The 20938-nt window shown below is 39.6% G+C and overlaps 1 protein-coding gene across 5 annotated transcripts in view; it reads left to right on the top strand.

Moving 5' to 3' along the window:
- LOC133211069 (core-binding factor subunit beta-like) overlaps positions 1 to 20938 on the top strand; it is a 58552-nt gene that overhangs the window by 8840 nt on the left and 28774 nt on the right. The window lies entirely within an intron of this gene.

Below are 20938 nucleotides of genomic sequence, written 5' to 3'. Positions count from 1 at the left end.
TGTTCTGCTTAGATATTATTAATATAGACCACATGTATGACCTGAAATTAATATTTCCTATCTTGATGCATGTAGGTAGTCCCATGAGTACAGATGGAAACTGGTCTGATCAAGTATGCTATCACTTTGTTTTAGAGTATGTTAATATTTCTAGAGGGAAACACGTGGGCAGTCCCGGTGGCTTTTTATTATTTTGAAGAACGGAACATTATTTCTGCTGTCATGCTGCGACAAAATTTTGGGGAACAACTTAAATTTGGTGTTGAGTAGGTGCTTCAGAAATTAGAGTTTTGGCAGTGTATTGTGGTAGACTAATGAAAATTTGTGCTTTGAATAGGTTACTTCCTTGGGTTTTAAATTGCCAGTTGATACAGCAAGCATTCACCATGCTGCTTAATGGAGTGAAAATTTTTCTTTCGCAGTTTCACTGTGAGAGATAACACAGAAGCAGCGTTACTTTTGGAATTGATTTCTGGTTTTTTTTTTTTTTTTTTCTTCCTGAGGTGCCTTTCCCATAGATTGATATTGAAAGATAGAATTCCCTCATGACAGTGATGGCTACTGTGAAGCTGTACTAGATTTAAAGCCAGAAGCCTTGCTTAGTCTCATCAGAATAAAGTTACCGAAATCACACCTGCTTCCCCCCTCCTTCTACAGGAAAAACATGTATTTAAAAAGTGGATGCTGTCTTTTATCTGTGCTGCTGTAGGTGCTTTGGGACTGATCCAAAGGTCACTGAATTCAGTAGGAGACTTTCTGCAGACCCCAGTAAGTTTGGACCACCACTTAAGCTCCCACAGCCTTTCTGTTTCAGGCTAACTTCTGTATAATTTTTTTACTTAAAAAAATTTTTAGTAGATCACAAAATGCTTGCTTTTATCTCAAATTTTTACTCCTTCTTGTAACAAGTAACAGCTACTGCTACCAAACCTACTGGGCTGGAGGAAATATTTGAAGCATATTTGGGTTTAATGTCATATTGGGTCCTCTAAATGCTGCTAGGTGGAAGCTAAATATTTCCTATAGTGGGTAAAGTTGACTGGAAAAAAAATAATCCTGAGTGCATTTATAGCATTTGGGTTCCAAGTTAATGAGCTCTTTTAGAAAAAAGTTTTTCATTTAGTCTTGCGAGGCTTACAGAAATTTGACAAATTGGGGAGGAGGAGCTAATTTGGCTATGCTGAGTATTGACTGCTTTGCTAAGGAAACTGAATTGAATCTGGCTCTGACTGAAAAAATATTGATTCTGGCTCACAGTTGAACGAGGAATTTTTCTTGTAATATGTAAGAAGACTGAAGTCTCTCTCCTTGCCAGTTCAAAACTAACTTTATTTACTCCTATGATTTTTTAAATTTTTTTTTCCTCTGAATGAATTCTTAAAGTACTGAACTAATTAATCTATTTTCTTGTGTTGTCTTAATCATGTTATCATGGTAGATATGCTGTGTATTAAAATAGAACATGAGCCTCACTAATGAATGCCACTCCTTGTTTTATGTGTTTACAGTAAATTCTAGACTGCTTTGTTAAAATGTTTAGAAGAATTCATCTGAATGAGGCTGGAGGTGGACAAACTAATAAATGGGAGTAGTGTTATGCTCCAGTATGAACAAATTGCAAATTCATGGTTGTAATTAAACTTTACTAGTGTCAATCACATGTGAATGTGGGCTTGCTCTGCACAGAATTAAACTTCTCTGGGAGTAAGCCACTCCTAGAACTTCAGAAGAGGAGTAAGATGAGAGCATGTTCCTTGCATCAACAGGAAGTGTTTCATGCGAGGTGTCCTGAGGCTGTCCTCTGTAGATTTTGGTTGTTTGGCTTTAAGAATTTCTTAGGCTCCAGCAGTCTCTTAACACCATGTGATTTTTGTAGATCTGTAAAACATTGTTTTGAGAGCTTTGTTTCTCGTGGCAATGCATGCTGTGCTTGTTCATCGCCAGATTTAAGCCAGCAATGAATGTTTTTAATTATATGAGTAAAAAAGTCTGGGGGGAGCTGTCAGTTTATTATTTTTAGGCATTAGTGTGAGATCTAGAATGTAGATAAGCTTCCCAACACTAGAATATTTTTGTTCTGGAATTATGCTTTGGGGTTTGGCTGAACAAATGACGGCCCAGAATATTTTATCCGGAGTTGAAGTATGTTGCTATTGTGACTAAGCAGTTTTGTACAAAGATTGACAAAGCCACCAGTCTGCTAGAATTGCTTCTTAGGTGATTGAATAACACTCTTGTAAATCCATGTGACAGTTGGGATTCTGTGAATACTGCTTTACAGGCTTGAGGTTTCTCTTTCTGGTATTTCCTAACTGAGGGGGGTTTTGTATGATTAATTTGCCTTTTAATTTGATGCATCTGATGTTCATGGTGGGTAGGCAAGCCTCTAGTGGGTACACTGTCTTAATTCAAGAATTGGATAGCTAAGTGCTCACTTAATGTTTCAGCTTGCTTTAAACTCAAGCTTAACGTTTTTTTTCCAAGGTAGTTTTAACGTTCTGTGCTGTCTTTGACCTGTGGCAAATCTAATTTTGTATTTGAGCACTTTCTCAGGTATGTCATAGCAAAAGTAGAACTGAAGATAGGTCTCTAGATTTGTAGAAATGATAGAACATTGTACTTCATTGTGATTGTGGGGGGTGTGGAAGGTACATCAAATTCAGTGTATGTCCTGTTTTTGGATATCCAAACCATACCAAGGCTTCCTAGTTTGTGGAGGTTTTTTTTTTTGTTTGTTTGCTTGGGTGTTGTTTTGTGTGTGTTTGTTGTGTTGTTGTTTTCTTTTTTTGTTGTTGTTGTTGTTGTTGTTTTAAGATACTGTTAAGAAATCCAGAGGCAGACAGTAGTAGTCTAATGAAAAAATCACATAATTGAATTCTAGAGTGAAATCAAGAGCTTTATTTTCACCTTGGTTCTCTGGTATTGTTAATTACTTAGACTGGTTTTTATTGTGCTTAATGAAGTCCTTGACTTCAGTTTTATATTGATAACATATAAACAAACTTCAGGCTGAACTGAATGTGTGGCCTTCAGTGCTTCTCAGAATCTGATTTTATTGAAAGTCCCCTTGTTTTGATAAGAACTGTGATCAGATATCTTTGCATGATTCATTTTGTGTACTTTTTACAGTAAGATAACATGTTCTCAGTTTTTGATTGTTGCTCACTATGTTCATACAGCTCTTGTTTTTCTTACCAGAAAGAATATTAGGTCTCAGACTTTATTTTTTTTTCTTTTATTGTTTAAATACCTGTCACTAGGCTGTTGAAATGTGTGAAGGTTGGTTTATTTCCCCTCCCCTTTATAATACTATTTTCCACCTTGCTTCTAATGCAGCTTAACTTCCTGTCTATTGCTTGGTGCAGCTGCTCATACATATAAGCTCTTCAATACAAGCTCATTTCGGTATAATATGCTGTAAATTCCACAACTCTGGAGGGAAGCACATCAGAGATGATCAGAATTGATTTGTAGTGCCTGTTATGCTGTGTCTGATATAGGCAGGATTTCTACTCACTAGACCATTAACTTTGTTCTAGCCATAACCAAAGATTACCACACTTCAGCTTTCTTCCTGAAGATGCTGAGTTTCTACTCATTCAGGTTTTTGTTGTAACTAGGAAATTATATTTGGCTATAAGTTGATGTTAAGTGATTAGATAAATTAAACTGAAAATATCTGTGCTGCAGATGTTACAGCAGTTACAGAATGTAATGGGGGGGAAGGAAGATGATGTGTTTGACCAAAAATTATATTTAAATGGAAACCAACAGCACCAATTTTCCCATTTGTGTCCTCTTCTATCACTAGAGGTTTGATAGGGCTTGTCCCTAAATCAACTTCTTTTCTGACTTCAGTAAGATTTCATAGATTATTGGGTTGGTGTTTTGGCTGTTCCATTTTCTATGCAAATTCAGTTTCCAGTCAAACATAGGATCACAGTGTACCCAGTGGAATTTGTTTGGGAAATGGGGATTAATTTATGAGAAATACCTAAGTATCAGTGCTAATCTGTATCAAATCAAAAGTATTTTCTTTAATTTTCTTGGTACCCACCAATGTTAGATGAAACATTAAATCATATAAAGTTGGAGTAGCAACTTCCTTTTTTTCTTTAGGTATGCTTACTTTTAAGAAATGGTTAAGGGTGTCTGGAGAAACTGATTTACAGCTTCAGCTCTTGTTTTACTGTTGTTGTAGTGCTAAAGAGCCAGATTGCTTAAGTTCCTGTGTTTTCAGTCCCACCAATATTTTGTGGTTTTGCATTGTCACTGTCTGAAATGTTCTCACAGTTAGCAGTTCCTTGTATGTGTTCCCTGCCATCCACTGAATCTCTGGACCAGTAGGATTTGAGTTCAACTGTTTTCTGGATCAGTGGGAAAGGCTGTCTCGTGTTAGGGACTTAGGGAAAAAGAAAGAAGTATGTTAAAGCCATACTGTGGTATGCCACAACATAGGCAAATGATAGCCATGAGATTCATGTGGTCTTAGCAGTTAGGAAGTCTTAATTTTATTTGTAGAAATTTAATGCTGCTTCACATTATTATGAAGATCTCTCTTTAAAGCACTTCAGGAGCTTGTGCTACAACCATGAAGAGGTGGGCATTACCGAATGTAAAAGTTCATGGAGCTGTTTGTAGGTGGTGGAGGCATATGGGATGTAACTTAAAAAAACAAACTAGCAAATGTCACCCTTTAAGGGGTGTCCTGGCATTGTTTGTGGATTGTCTCTTAACACGGGCATGGTAGGGCATCTGGTAAGGACACTTTGTTTCCCCAGGAGCTGTCCTGCTCATAAACACTCCCTTGTGGAACAGTCCTGTTACTTCCAAATCTGAAGTTGAGCTGAGGTTCATTGTGTAGCCCTGCATAGTCCTTGACTGATTTTTAGCTAGTGGGTGGGTCAAGATAATATTTTGGGATCAGATTTTTATCATGTTCACCCCCTGTTCTCTCCCTTTAAGCTAGCAGAATGTTGCAGAATTTCTCCTTTGGCTTAGTATCAGCTTGCTTTGGGAATGTGAAGCAGGGAAGATCTGACCAATGCCTGTCCTTGGAGCTTGGTGAACAACTGTTCATCCTCCTATTTGGGTCTAATTAATGATCCTGCAAGCCCAAAACATTGTGGTAGGTGAGAGATTCTTCTGTGAAAAGCAGCTGGTGGTCAGTGAAGGCACATCAGCTGCTGAATTGTGTGCTCTGGCCCTTTGAGGTGCTTTTGCTTGCTTTGAGCCAAGTAGTAGTGTTACCATATCACTGTCATTAATTTTTGTCTTTCTCAATTTTTTGGGTTGTTTTTTTTTTTTTTTGTTTGTTTTTTTTTTTGAGCTTTAAACAAAGTTGGTGTGCAGTTATCCTGGTAGCAGATTGAATGGGTTTAGTGCTGCCCCTCTGCTCTTGTGAGACTTCACTTGGAGTACTGTGTACAATTCTGGTGTCCTCAACATAAGAAGGACATGGAGATGTTGGAGCAAGTCCAGAGGAGGGCCATGAGGATGATAGGAGTGCTGGAGCACCTGCTTCATGAAGACAGGCTGAGAAAGCTGGAGCTGTTCAGCCTGGAGAAGAGAAGCTGTGTGGAGACCTCATAGCAGCCATCCAGGATCAGAAGGGGGGCTGTAAGGATGCTGGAGAGGTTTCCTTTATTAAGGACTGTAGTGATAGGACAAGGGGTAATGGGTTCAAACTTAAACAGGGGAAATTCAGGTTAGACATAAGGAAGAAGCTCTTTACTGTGAGGGTGATGAGGCACTGAAATGGGTTGCCCAGGGAAGCTGTGAATGCTCCATCTCTGTCAGTGTTTGAGGTCAGGTTGGACAGAGTCTTGGGTGACATGATCTAGTGTGAGGTGTCCCTGCCCATGGCAGGTGTGTTGGAACTAGATGATCTTAAGGTCCTTTCCAGCCTGAACAGTTCTGATTCTAGTCAGCTTGTACCCAGCCTGGCTAAACAGCTTAATTTTTTTTATTGGAGTTTTGTGATGGGAGTCCTGGAAAAGCTTGGTTAAAGAGGATACACTCTCCTGGGTGGTCGCCTTGATCCCTTTTCATCCAGGATTGTCTATATGGTTTGGGTAAGGTATTACTTTTATATAGATGCTTATAATTCTTGATTTTTATTGTTTGTGATTAAGATTTGTTTTATTTAACAGAGACTGCTCAGTTTCCTGTTTCTATTCTCTTGTTTTTCAGATACTTCATTTCTTTATGTTCCTGTTTTAGAGGAGAGTGAAACTTTGTTTTACCTAGACACTGAGGTGTTAGTCATTATTGTCGGAGTGGGAGTCGGGCCCGGAGTAACGACGCAACCTCAATATGAGTATGATCGTTCTCCTCTATTGTTTGCATACACAGTGTTTATATAGGATTCTAAATAAGCCACACTCCTAAAGCAAAGCTATCATTGGTCCCCAACAACTGTTCACGCGCCTGTCTATACATTGCTATTGGCTAAGCTAAGTTTTACACACGTATCTCTGCAACAGCAGGGTGCATGCCTTGTGATAAGCGGTGCATTCCTTGTGGCCAGCAAGCTCCTGTTTCAGCGTTCTGCTTACATTTCTTCGACTCCAGGCCTCCCCATCTCAGCTGAGTCAGAGAGAGTTCAAGGCTGTCTCACTCAGCTCTAATCCTGGGTTGTGCAGGCCCTCGTGAGAATAACCATTGCTCCACAATTCCCCCGTTTTTCTTTTGCACAACCCAGGATGCTTTCTGTCGCACAAGGAAAATTTTGCTAAGTGATCTACTAAGTAAGCTTTGCAAACATTATAATAAGCAAGGTATCAATAGTAAAACAAAAACAAAATCAATCAATCCACATATGCATGCCTTAATCAAACTACGTAGCCAACCACTTAATCCCCAGGTTGTGGTGTAGCCCATACAAACTTAGAATACGTATCTACTGTAACATGTACCTAAAGCAAATGCCCAAACTCAGAAACATGAGTGACATCCATTTGCCACAGCTCCAAAGCCCTCAAACCCCGAGGGTTGACCCCAAGTCCAAGTCCTGGTCCATGATTGCTGCACTGAGGACAACTTCAAACAATTCCAGTGGCTTCAGTCCATGTCAGTCGATACTGTCGTTGTAGGCCTCGTGCATTTTGATGGAACTGAGCATGTGCCATCCGTGCAGCATCAAATTGGTTGATGATAGGACAAACATGGCTTACAAGTTTATCAGCTTTTGCGTTACCTCCAGCTAACCCATCTTGACTTTTGTGGCTCCAAATATGAATGATGTAATATTCTGCTGAATGCTGGTGGATAGTTTGTTAAGGTTGTTGAAAAAGAGTCATAAGACGTTCATTCCGCGTTTCTCTAATAAACGCATCTTTGATTCGTTATACTACGCCCACCACATATAATGAATAAGTGACCACATTAAGCGGGACATGTAACCAATACAATATTGCCCAAACAACCACAGTTAACTCTAAAGTTTGTAACGAATCTCCTGACCTTGCAAAAGTTTGTGATGTTTCCATTGATTGTCCTGGCACCATGTGACCACTGCACTAGCTGATTTTTTCCCTGCATCTGTATACACAGTTAGCCCTCCCTGAATGGGTCTCATGGATAACTTTGGTCGTGTTATCCATCCATTGGACAATAGCAATGAGGCTTCTTTTCCGTTAGGTAAATCCACCGAGACTTTCCCTTCATATTGCAGCAAGGCCATCTGCAGGCTAACGGAATGCCCCATTACCCACTCTAGGTCCTCCACAGCTATAGGAATGTGAATGCTAGCTGGCTCTGCTCCTGAAATGGCAAGTATGCATTTTCTCCCTTTTCTAATGATTTGTCCAACCACTTCCATGCGTGTTTGAATGCTCTTGCGAGCTTGCAATGGCAAAAATAACCATTCCAAAATAGCCAAGAATTATGATCTGCTGTTGCACAGAAGAGAGCTATTTAACTGAAACCCTCTCTGAAGCAGGGTAGTCACAGTGTATCTTTTCCACTTTCCATCAAAACTGGAGCATGCATCTGGTTTATAAACTTTAGAGTTAGGAACTTGGATTTTGGAAAGAGAAATCTTCAGAGCCATCGACTGAGATTTGGGTAGTTGTTGCTGAAAAGTGATTTATCATAGGTTGCCTTCTGTCACCAGAGTATGAGTCACACCAGGCATCTCGTGATAAATATCCATTTTTTCCCCTGTAATCCTCTCACTCCTCCTATTCTCCAAATACTTTTGTTGCTGCATGCAGCCTTGTTCATGCATTACAATGTGTGCAGTGGCAATGCTATTATGAAACAGCGTATTTTGAAGCATGGCTGTGCTGTTTGTGATGCCTGTCAACCTTTTCTGAAGAACTTAATGTCTGCCATCAGTAAACCTGCTTTTGATTAGTTTTTGTTACATGTTGTAGAGCAGTTATTCAGTCATATTTTAATATATTACCTTGAACTTTTTAAAATGCATTCATTGGAGCTGCATAGGCAAGACTTCAAACTTACTCATACCATCACCCAGGACACCCAGAAGATTAATAAAGCCAGAGTTGGTGAGCTAAATATTGCATTTGGGAGCCTTCTTTATTTAAAGACAGTGCTGTGTGGATGAAAGCAGAACTTGATATCTCTGCAGCACAGATACTGGAAGTTATCTTGCCATTTGGATTGTTGAATCCTCTTGTTTGTATATTGATCTCCACTTAATAAGCAAAGTTGTTAACGTTATGCTTCTCTGCTGTTCTTGTAAATGAATGAGAAAAGAGCATCACTGTTGAGGATGTCTGTTCCTATAAATCACTTAATGCTTTATTAAAAAAAAAAAAAGATGCTGAAACAGTTGCTACAAGAAACTAACTTTTCTGTAAGTTACTGAAATGCTTCTTCAAGTTTTATTGTCCAAAACAAGTAACAAAATGAGCTAATGGGCTTGCATAATTGCATATTTGATGTTTAACAAGTTAGCCTGGTGAAATATTCCCTCCCCCCATATTATTGTCACAGTACATAACTCTTGCACATGACTGCTAATCTAAAAATATGAGCGCTAATGAAAGGATAACTTTTTGGATATAGCTGATGCTGCAGATGTCTTGTCAAAGCAGAAAGCCTGTATAATTTGTTACAGTAATATCTAGACTTGTATATGAGATCCACATTGTAGCTGCTTGAGGAGACTGTGCAGAACTTCTTCCTTTATGTATCTAACATACTTTGCCTAGAGAGTTGCAGGGAGCAGCTCTGTGTTGTGGGACTTCTGGGTATGCAACTTATTTATGCTGAGATAAACAGATAAAACATAAAATCAGTGGAAGGTAACATAAGTTCTTAAACCTGGCATAATTTTTTACAGTAAGGATCATTAAACATTATGTTTTCAACTAAAATATGGTGACTGAGGGCAAAGTGCTGTATGTCACGTTTCAAATACTTGTAGGTTCAAAATCCAGGAAAGAAAGCAGCTCTGGAACACTTGATGGGGCCTTTTATGTCCTAATGAAATATCTCCTGATGGGAGTTGAGGAGTAGTCAGCATTGTTTGACAGGACAGGTTAGAGGTGATGAGAATTGTTTGGCTTCTTTTTGACCAATTTTAATTTTTTTTAAGGGAGGGGGATTCTTCAGCAGAGGCAATATTGGACATTTTATTTTTGGAAAACTAATATAAGCCTAAAGAATGCTTAAGAATAGGAAAACTAAGCTAAGAAGGCATGTAGACAAAGTAAAACTATAGTGTATGTTTTTTTTTTTTATGCTAAAAAATGCTTTTTACATTTTGGCATTTCTTTAATAAACTTGCATGCTTCTCTCTCTTTGAATATATTGAGGGCAAGCATTTTCACTTGAGTAGAGGGCAGTGGGCAATCATCTTATGCCCAGATGCCAGCTAGGGGAATTGGAGTACAGTACCCTGCAATGTACTTGTACAGCCTGCTAGCCTGGTGAGTTTACAGTGCAGAAACCATCAGGAGTTTAATTATAGCAAACTAGAAAGCTGTTATTTCTTATCACTTTAGATGGTATCAGACTGTTAATGAAACATACATAATGGTGCTTTCCAGACAAAGCATTCAGAGAAGCAGTTTGAAGTATTTTGTGTGGTTTTGGTGGTTGGTTGTTTGGGGTTTTCTTTGTTTTGTTTGGGGGGGGGTTGTTTGGTTTTTTTCTTAGTTGTTTTTTTGTGTGTGTGGTCTCTGTGTTCCTTCCCTGCAGAATTTTGCTGTTTGGAGAACTTAGTGTTAAGCATATATCTGAAAGTGCTAATCGTAGAGTAGTTAGGGTTGGAAAGGGCATTAAGATCATCTAGTTCCAATCTCCCTGCCATGGGCAGGGACGCCCAACACTAAACCATGTCACCCAAGGTTTCATCCAACCTGGCCTTGAACACTGCCAGGGGTGGAGCATTCACACCTTCTTTGGGCAACCCATTCCAGTGCCTCACCACCCTTACAGTAAATAACTTCCTCCTTATATCCAATCTAAACTTCCCCTGTTTAAGTTTTAACCCGCTACCCCTTGTCCTATCACTGCAGTCCCTAATGAAGATTCCCTCCCCAGCATCCCTGGTGCCCCCTTCTGATACTGGAAAGCTTCTATGAGGTCTCCACGCAACCTTTTCCAGGCTGGACAGCTCCAACTTTCTCAGCCTGTCATCTTCATATGGGAGGTTCTCCAACCCCCTGATCATCCTCATGGCCCTATTCTGGACTTGTTCCAACAGTTCCATGTCCTTTTTATGTTGAGGACACCAGAACTGCACACAATACTCCAAGTGGGGTCTCACGAGAGCAGAGTAGAGGGGTAGGATCACCTCCTTTGACCTGTTGGTCATGTTCCTTTTGATGCAGCCCAGGATATGGTTGGTTTTCTGTTATTCTGATAAAGTTCTCAGTCATTGCTAATGATGTCTGTGCAGAAACTGATAGTTTTCTACAGAATAATTGGCAGACACTAAAATTTTATTAGGTGATGAAAGCTTTGTAGTTCTTATGGTATACAGAAGACATAAGATTTACTAACTTGCATTATTTTAAGGCTTGATGTGGCACTATTTGTTAAATAGATGTTCGTGACAGTTTTACAGACTTAAATACTGCTAAAGGGGAAAGGGTGAGGCTGTCATGTTGCTCAAGAATGTAATGTAAGCCAAAGGGCAGAAGAGGCAATTTTTTTTGCCTTTCTCCTGCTCTGGTCAGTTCCTGGATGGTTTTTAATAGTTGCTTGCCCACATTGTCAAAATTTGGTATTTTCTAATTGAATATATTTGTGTTGTGCCTCTCAAATTTTCAGTTCCAAAATACAGGTTTAATAAGCTTTTCTTTGCATACAGGTAGCATAGTGTGTAAATTGTGTTTTAGGTAAACCTCTCTAACCCTCTGAAGTTTCTAGTTATGACTCATTTTTTTTTTTGCTCTACTATTTTCTGGGAGCTTGAAAAGAATGAATTTCCCAACCAATTTCAAAATTTCCATCTGGAAAATGTGTTCTATCAATGTGGCAGAAAACTGTTTTGTCCCTGTTAATTAACTGGTTTTGTGAGCATAAGCATTTTTGGTTACATGCATGCATTCTTGTAGAAGCAGACCAGCAGCAGTGTCCTGGCAGTGTTTTGCTGTGGAAACGTTACTCTTTAAATGTTGCACGAATGTGGTCTTTTTTGATGAGTACCATTTCAGGAGAGTAGATGTAAAATCCAGCAGTCTTTCTGAAGTAGAATCTAGTGGTAAAGATGTACTGATAAAGGACCCTGTAAAGTTTCACAGGGGAAAACCCCAGCATGTATTTGCCTTTCAGGTTATATTCTCTTCATTGCATTTTTGTTGCTCAGTTTGAGCTGTGTGGTTAGCTTTGTCATTTTGAAGGCAAATGGAGGGAGTCTGAGTACGAGATACTTCATGCTGGGAGGCATTGGACCTTTCTGTAGTGACACTGCAAATACAAGAAGCTATCTACTTTTTGCTTTGTATTGGGATTTTTTGGTGGTTTTGGTCAAGTGTAGTGAATGTTTCCTGCATTTGCAGTATTTTGGAATGAACTATAGAGATTTATTTGTTAAATGAATAAAATTTATGTGCAGTAGAATTTTGGTATTTTTCTCTGCTAGCTTCTAAGCATAAATACTGACCAGTGATCTTAATCCAGGAATAAAATGCTGTAGCCTTCACAGATTTGAACTGCATTTACTCTGACATCCTTAATGCTTCATATCTGTTCTTGCTTATAGACTTGTTATTTAGTTAACTGAAACAGTAACTTGCATAATCTAATGAAACGTGGATCTCCTTTTGAAGAGGAGTCATGATTACATAGCTGAGCTAACTACACAGGAGAAATGTAGCAACCAAGCACCAAAGAAAGTAAGAATATCAGGTTTTCTTAAAGTGACTTGTAAATTCTGTCACTTCACTGAAGTGAGGATGCTACTTCTGCTATTCTTTATTTGATGTTTTGGAAACCAATCCTCATGGTAGTATTTCAGTACTCCAGAAAACATGTGGAGAGGGGTATTGTTACAGCTGTGGTACTACTTACAAAGGCATTTTTCATGTGAATCCATACAGGGTTATTTTTGCTACTTAGAATTATAAAAATGGGTTCTGCTGCATTCAAATTTTATGAAGCTATTGATACTTGTAAAAATGGATGACTTGTATAAGCATACTTCAAAATAGGCTGAAGTACATACTACCAGGCCATCCTGTTTTTCAGCAAGTTCTTCAAGGCATTTTGTTCCTGGTAGTTGGTGAACTTGTATTTCCACTGCTTTTTGTAACCTGAAAACGTTGTGGTATGAAGGACTGTATTTAGAACTTTATTTTCTTTTGTTCTGAGTGTAACAGTCTGGATTGAGACTCTTGGCAAGCAATACTGTTTATTTCTGGGTTTGCCTGAGTTAACCTTTGTCATGTTTCTGGGTTTGCATAAGTCAACATTTGTCATAGCTGATGAAATAGAGTACCCCTATTTCATTTTGGTTGTTAAACATTCTTTCCAGAAGTTCTTGTGGTCTGTGAAAAGTGGTGCCTGGGTAGTTGTGTTTTGGATATTTCTGGTTGTTTTCTTGGTGTTATAGCATGTCTAAGTAGCACAGAGGAAAGAAAAAAAACAAAACACTAACAAATTGAAAAGGGCTTTTTCCAGGAAACATTTAATGCACTATAGCAGGCCTGGTTATTCCTGATGATACCAGACTCTCTTCAAATTATTTATGTAGTCTAAAATGGCAAGTTAAATGCCTTTGTGCTATGACAGAAAGGAAGGAGGAACTGCGGGAACAGGTCACAAGCAGAAGAATGATGGTGCTGGGTTCTGTAGGCTCTGCTGTGCTCAGCCTGGTGTTCAATGCCATCCTGGCAGTGCCATGTCCAACCAGCAAGGGCCTGGTGTTGGAGTGATACAGTTGTGACATAGGTGCCGTGCTTGAGAAATTTAGAGCTGTATTCATCTTGAAAGCCATAGCTGTGTCATCCAAGTACAACTGTTCAGGAAAGACTTCTGCTTGGTCAGGAGGTGTCACTTCCTTTGTGTTTTTACAGTATAGTATAAAGTTTAAATTTTAACACAACCTTATTTTCACGTAGTGGAGGCTGTGTCAAGATGTAGCTTTCAAAATAACTTCAACATGTTTCAAGGAAGAATAGTAATATGCTTTGAAACTTGAGATGGAAGGGTTGATCTAAATCTTAAGTTTTGGGGTCTTCTGATTTGCAGTGATGTGTCTGTTCTAAGATTAAAAACACTAATAAATGTTTCCTTCATAGTGACTTTCTAAATGTGATTCCTTTCAACTGTTTCTGTTTCCTGTTTCATTTCCAGTTAAAACTATATTATAAGGGTTTTGCTCCAAAATTGAACTTAGTCAAATAAAATGCTGTGAACTCAATCTATGACTTGGTGGTTCTTTGTTAGTTTGTTTTCAAATGTGTGACTAGTAATTGAAGTCTGGTGTGGAGTAGTCAGCTTTTGCTGTAGCTTTAGTTATTACACTAGTGAAGGTATCTATTGTGTTTTGTTCCCCAAATAATTGAGGATTTTAGTGTATTAGTTAGTGCTTTAGAAAAGCTTTTTTTGTATATTTTCTTTGGTTTTGTTTTAATAGATTGCTGCTTCTTTCATGTTTGACTAGTGAACCTTACCTGTTTATCATATGAAAGTGCGTCTTGGTATTTGGGGAGGGGGGGACTGACTCAGCTTTATATTTCAGAACAGTTATGCCAAATCTGTATGGCAAGATCACTGCATTTTGTTTATGAAAATATATGTTTTCTCCTTTAAAAAAATCCATTAAAGGAAATGATTGAATGCATAGTTTCTTCTCTGAGCATTTTGAATGGTCTCTTTTTACTCAGTAGTGTATACAGACAATGCAAAGATAAGCTGAAATGAAGTTAGCTTTAACCAATTTAACATCTTTCTTACTTGAATTTAAATATTTACAGCTGTTTCTTTCTTAGTGGTCAGTGTTTCATCTATGAAGTCACTGGGGAGGCTGCTGTTGAGCTGTTTAAAAGTGGGGTGTGATTCAGGGGAAGATGGGATCGAAACTGGGACACGTGTAGTTGGCTCAAGCAAAAGAGAGGCAGGTTGTGTGAGCAGTTGTGAATGGGCACGTGTGTGTGGTGAGGCAGGCTGAGTCAGAACTGAGCCTTCTCTGAAAGAATGCATTTTGCTCCAGTGTGCTGGGAAAATGAAAACAGGAGGAAGGCAAGATAATTTGGCAGAAAATAAACCACCTTGTGTTCCAGCTGGCCCTCAGATATTAGAGGGGCTGGGTGTGGCTAGGCTTAGATTTTGAGTGATGCCCACTTTATCACTGTCAGTCTGGTTGCGTTCAATATATTGAACAGTCACGATTCTGGATGCTCTAATAGCGTGCTGCACCTTCAGTCTAATCATGCTCATGAACTAACGCAGCCACACTGAAGGATTTGGTTCCATTCAATGAGAGAACTATTACGATTAGCTACTTAAACAGTGCAGTTTATTAAAGCAACAGATACAGGTTCTTATGGATTGCTGGTAATAAATACACTGTCTGCAAAAGCACATGCAAATAATAAGTTATACAAAAACATGCAATTAAGTTATGAATGACACAGCCTGGCTTTAAAATATGACACAGCCTGGCTTTAAAATATGACACAGCCTGGCTTTAAAATATGACACAGCCTGGCTTTAAAATATGACACAGCCTGGCTTTAAAATATGACACAGCCTGGCTTTAAAATATGACACAGCCTGGCTTTAAAATATGACACAGCCTGGCTTTAAAATATGACACAGCCTGGCTTTAAAATATGACACAGCCTGGCTTTAAAATATGATACAGCCTGGCTTTAAAATATGACACAGCCTGGCTTTAAAATATGACACAGCCTGGCTTTAAAATATGACACAGCCTGGCTTTAAAATATGACACAGCCTGGCTTTAAAATGTAACAGTAAAAAGTGAAAGGTAACTATAGAGATTTCTGATTTTCCCAGGGAAGCACTTAATATAGTGCAAGTTTACCCAGAGGCATCCCGGGGGGGGGGCCCCCCCCCCAGAGATCCAGCCCATTGACTGGTCCCAGGAGTCAAGGGTAATCTGCTAATGGAATTTTCCTCGACTGGTCCACAATGATGTCTTCCCCAATATTCCCTCTTTGTTGGGCCATTTTATACTATTTTTTGCCTTCAAGGTGGAGCTTGAGTGACTCTAGTCATACATACCTTTATTATTATTGGTTTAAAACTCGCTTTGCTTTTAAATGTATATACAACAAAGAATTCAAAGAGGGGTGATCTCACTTCGGAGGTGGGTAGCATTAGAGATGGAGATGTGTTTTTGTATTATAATGTGTTAAAAAGCATTATAATGAAGCAAAGTTCACACAAAGGACAGCATTTTGTCAGAAGATGATAAACTGTTGGCTCAGGGTAGCAATTATGCAGTTTATCAGTTTCTAGTACCACCTAATTCCCATCTCTGCTGGTGTTAGGACAGTGTGGCTGCAGAATCTCCACTCTGCTCCACCCTTAGTCAAGGTTGCCATGGGAGCTGTTGTGGAGTGCACATTCCTGGCACACCAGGTGTAGCTGCATGTTCTCCTGAAAGTCCATTTTTCCTTTATGTGTGATCAGTGCTACATTTTAAATATAAATTTAATTTGTACTTATTCCACAGAAGGGGACTGTGCTGTTTCACTGAGGACTGGTGTTTCCTGGGGGAATGACATGGGTCTTATCTGTGGTAGTGGCTGTTGTGAGCATGTTGATTCATTAGTCAGTGGGTGGTGAGGACTGCATGCAATCTCTGGGGGAGGAAATGGCTTGGTTGCTTTAGGGAGAAGGAACGTTCTGTAACTGTAGGATGTGTGGATGGAGCTTCCAGATAGTATACCTATAGCATATCAGTTATATACTCCAGTGTTGCAAGATAAGGACTTACTAGAGGACGAAAATAAGATGTGAAACTGAGGTTTTGTGTTTTGTGCTCAAATAAAGCAGCTTTTTTCTTTTAAAGTCTTCTGTTTCTATATTGAAAACAAGCTTGCTTTTTTTTTAAATATGAACAAATGGTGTTATAGGAGTCATGTCCCTGTCTGTTTTTAACAAAGCTAGCTCCCAAGAAGTTGGAGGTGGGAGCTGCTGATTTAAATGCAGGTTAAAAGAAATATCAAATTAGTTGAAAGAGTACACAAAGCCAGGTGAGACACTGTTGAAAGTGTCCTTGAGATCAAGTGAGCTGGTAGGCAGAGAAAGCACACAGTTCAACAGCTTAGAGCCTAGCATATTCATGCAGCACCTTCTCAAGTTTAATGGTGCTGTTCATCCTCCATCCAGATAACCTGCCAGGGGGTGTTTACTCTTGCTGGTTGTTCAGTCAGCAACCAGGATACTTTTTCTAACACAAAAAGCCTATTCCAATGAAGAAGTAACGTGTACTTAAATAAAAAAATGTAATGCTACTAGGATTTGTAATCAGAGTTTGAAATGGAAGATGCAGTTTGAGGTGAAATGAAACTTACGTAAAACAGTTGCCCAAACAAAAAATTTAGTTGGTTTAAGCTAGTAAAACTTGCAGATATCAATATGTGGTGTTTTACCTGTGGCTGTGCCAATGTGTGGAAAATGAGGGTGCAAAGTGAGGGCAAACTAATTCTGTGTAATACACATTATATATAATAATGCTTAGTTACACAACTGTCAACTCTTGCTGTCAGAGAAGTTGTACCTCATTTGGTTTATAGAATAGACTGTACTCTGACAGGAAGCAGCTGTACAATATCTTTTCTTGTATGTCCCTATAATGGTGTTTGTAACATTAATTTAATGCATTCAGTCAATCAAAAAAAATCCATGAAATTGGCAATTGCCTAATTTCCATAATTTCCAACCTTTCCTCCTTCCTACTGCTATCTTGTGCTTTTCACTTAAGGGTTGGAGTTTTAAAAAGAATGACTTTTGGATATTATGAGAAGTGCCCAGAGGTGTGGGTAAGATTTATAAAATTACATAAATGCAGTTAAGATAGGGTTAGCAACAAAACCTTGAAAGGGTTACTCTAACAAAGACATCCTTTTATCTACTTCTAATCAAATTGTATAGCTCATTAATACTAAGGGGTTGAGTTGGGGTCTTTATAGAAATAATGTCTTTTTCCTTTGCTGTCTTTACTGTGACTGTCTTAAGGCAACTTTCAGAATAGATAATTCTCAAGTTTTTAAAAGACAAGTTTGCTGGATTTTGAGGTACCATAACAGATCATGGGCTCCTAGACAAGAGCAATAACCTATTAATAATTAAGTTTGGAAATTGAAAGGGAACCAGCATGGCTTTACTTGAAAAGATTTGTGGTTAAGCTGTTTGGGCAAGTCTTAGGTGGTTTCTGTTCTCCAGAAACAGGTGAGTTGGGGGAAAAGGAGTCTGTCCTGGGTCCAGCAGTAGTAGTAATTTTTCTCCTTAGTAGCTGGTGCAGTGCTGTGTCTTCTGATGAGTCCTGGTGGTTAAAACACAAGACATGTGAAGCAGGACTCTCCTGGCATGTTTTGTGGGTTTCTTGCTTGTCTCTTTGACCTTCCTACTTTTCTGCTGACCAACTGCTTTATCTCTTAGTTGCACTCACCCTTTGCAGTGAGAGAAAAACAGATGTTTAAAGATTCATTTGTAAAACAAATGTAAATCATACTGAAAGACAAAAAAACCTGAAGTCTTAGTAAAACATGAAGTCATTACAGCACTCGGCTTTTAATTGTTGCTTAGGGGTAGAGGGAAGGATACAATTTTTGTGCAGGTTGATGAAGTATGAATCAGCTGGCTCCTACTGCAAGGAATGGCTGAACATCATATGTGCTACTGCAGATACAGGCATTCCAAAGTCTTTGTTTTTAAACTGGCTTGAACACCAGCATGTGAAAACAGGCCTTAAGGGAGGGCTCTGTAAGCATAGGCCAAGCCCCAGCATGTTGCCATGATTTGTCCCTCTTTGGCATGCCCAGGATGACAACATACCTCATTTAAATGTTTTATTAATTTTTCTGGATTTTGCACTTGTTTAGTGGTGAAGTTCCAAAGCACTGGAGGTGCCCACTGACCTAGATATTTGCCTATACTATCCCACACACCCTGCCACTCATGACTGTCCAGCCTCAGGGAAAATCTCTTGGTCTTCCTATACTGTTATCTAACCCTAGACAAGGCCCAAACCTGACCCTGCTTAACTTCTGAGATCAGACGAAATGGTCATGGGTAAAACACACTCTATGCGCACCAACATGGTGATCTCCATCACAATCAGCAGGCAGGACTCGAGGGCACTCAAAGGCCATTCAGAACCTTGAGAACTCTCAAATGATATTGTGAACGGTCTGGTGGGGGAGCTGGGAAGGTAAGGGAATGTTTCCTTTCACAGGTTGACCACCCGAGTAGGGGGAAAAAAGATGTGTAATTGCTAAGCATTTCTGTTATATACCTCCCAAATATAGATGTGGTGACCACACTGGGAACGCAAGCTGCATCGCTTTCTGTTGTGGTTTAAACACAGTCAGCCATAAATCATGCAGTTGCTCTCTCACTCCCCCCCTTTTTGCCCCCACCATGCTCCTGGAGGGATGGGGAGGGGAAGCAAAAGAATGCAACTCCCATGGGTTGAGATAAGAACAGTTTAGTAAGTAAGGTATAACACAGATCACTGCTGCTACCACCAGTAATAATAATAATGATAAAGGAAATAATAAGATAACAAGGGAAAAGAATACAGCACCTTGCCCCCTCCCTCACCTGATCAAGCACCGACTGATACCTAGTCCAACCCCGCAGTCCTCTAGCCCTTCCAGGTAACTCTCAGTTACATCCTGGGCAAGACGTGCTGTAGTATGGAATACCTCTTTGGTCAGTTTGGATCAGGTGTCTTTTCTCTGCTTCTTCCTGGCTTCCCCTCTCTGGCAGAGCATGAGGCTCACAAAGTTCTTGGTCAGTCTAAACGTTTGAGTAGTAACTAAAAAACATTGGTGTTATCAGCAGTGTTCCCATGCTGAAAGTCAAAAACACAGTGCTGCACCAGCTACTAAGAAGGAGAAAAATGATTGCTACTGCTGAACTCAGGACACTTTTATAATCAATGAGTCTATTGTATTACAAGTCATTATCATAAAGTACAGTGAAACAAGAACCTTAGCCGATAAACACTAAAACAGCAAATACCGGCTGTAAGCAAGATATGACATGCTGAAACTCTGAGAACAAGAGCAACACCTTTGAGAGCCAATAAATCAGCATTGTGACGAGTGCCTATTAATCTGAATCAATAAATGCTTATAATGATTTGACACACTGGTCAGATATATTATCTCAACCCTTCATGCACCACATTGGGTGCCACAAAGAACAGGTGTGGTTTAAGCCTAGTTGGTAACTCGAAACCATGCAGCCCCTTGTGTATAACACAAAGCCACTACTGCTACCACCAATAATAATAATGACAAGGAAAATAACAAGGGAAGAGAATACAGTCGCTCACCACCTGCCAACCAGTACCCAGCCCAACCTGAGCAGTGATCTAGCCCTTCAAGGTAACTGCCCCCAGTTTATATGCTGGCCATGACATAGAATCATAGAATAGTTAGGGTTGGAAAGGACCTTAAGATCATCAAGTTCCAACCCCCTGCCATGGCCAGGGACACCCCGCTCTAGACCATATCACCCAAGGCCTCGTCCAACCTGGCCTTGAACACTGCCAGGGATGAAGCATTCACAACCTCCCTGGGCAACCTATTCCAGTGCCTCACCACCCTAACAGGAAAGAATTTCCTCCTTATATCTAATCTTTCCCTGTTTAAGTTTTAACCCATTACCCCTTGTCCTATCACTACAGTGTGGTATGGAATATCTCTTTGACTAGTTTGGGTCAGGTGTCCTGTCTCTGCTTCCTCCCGGCTTCCTCTCTTCCTTGGCAGAGCTTGAGACTCAGAAAAGTCCTTGGTCAGAGTAAACATTACTGAGCAGGAACTAAAAACATTGGTGTTATCAGTGCTGTTCTCAGTCTGAAAGTCAAAACCACAGCACTGCACCAACTGCTAAGGAGAAAAATGACTGCTATTGTTGAACCCAGGACAGAGTCTAAATGTCTTTATCTGAAGTCAAGGAGAATGCACCAGTGTGTTTTGTGCTTTGAGAGAAGTTCCTGCATAAGCATGTCTAGTTTCAGTGTGAATTATATGAAATATGATGATATAGTTTTTTTAAAAAACTCAGGTATCTTGCTAATGAATTCAGCTTTTCAGAGTTGAAAGCTGTTTATTATCTGAGTTTTGAAGACCTACCAAGTCCAATGGTGTGAGGCTTTCAGGGCTCTGATTCAGGAACAAGGGTGGAGTACTTTATCTGGAAAGGTCAGTCTGCATGCCAGAGGCTCCCCAGCTGCTTTGTTAGCTCCTCAGCTATTGGTCACTGTGCTTAGGGCAGGTAATAGGCATCAGTAATCACATTGCATCTGTCA

This window comes from Neopsephotus bourkii, unplaced genomic scaffold (genome assembly GCF_033783945.1).
Source record: "Neopsephotus bourkii isolate Nb327-2 ecotype Australia unplaced genomic scaffold, CSIRO-AGI_Nbou_v1 NB_558, whole genome shotgun sequence".
Lineage (NCBI taxonomy): Eukaryota > Metazoa > Chordata > Aves > Psittaciformes > Psittacidae > Neopsephotus > Neopsephotus bourkii.
This window is presented reverse-complemented; position numbering and strand designations above follow the sequence as displayed.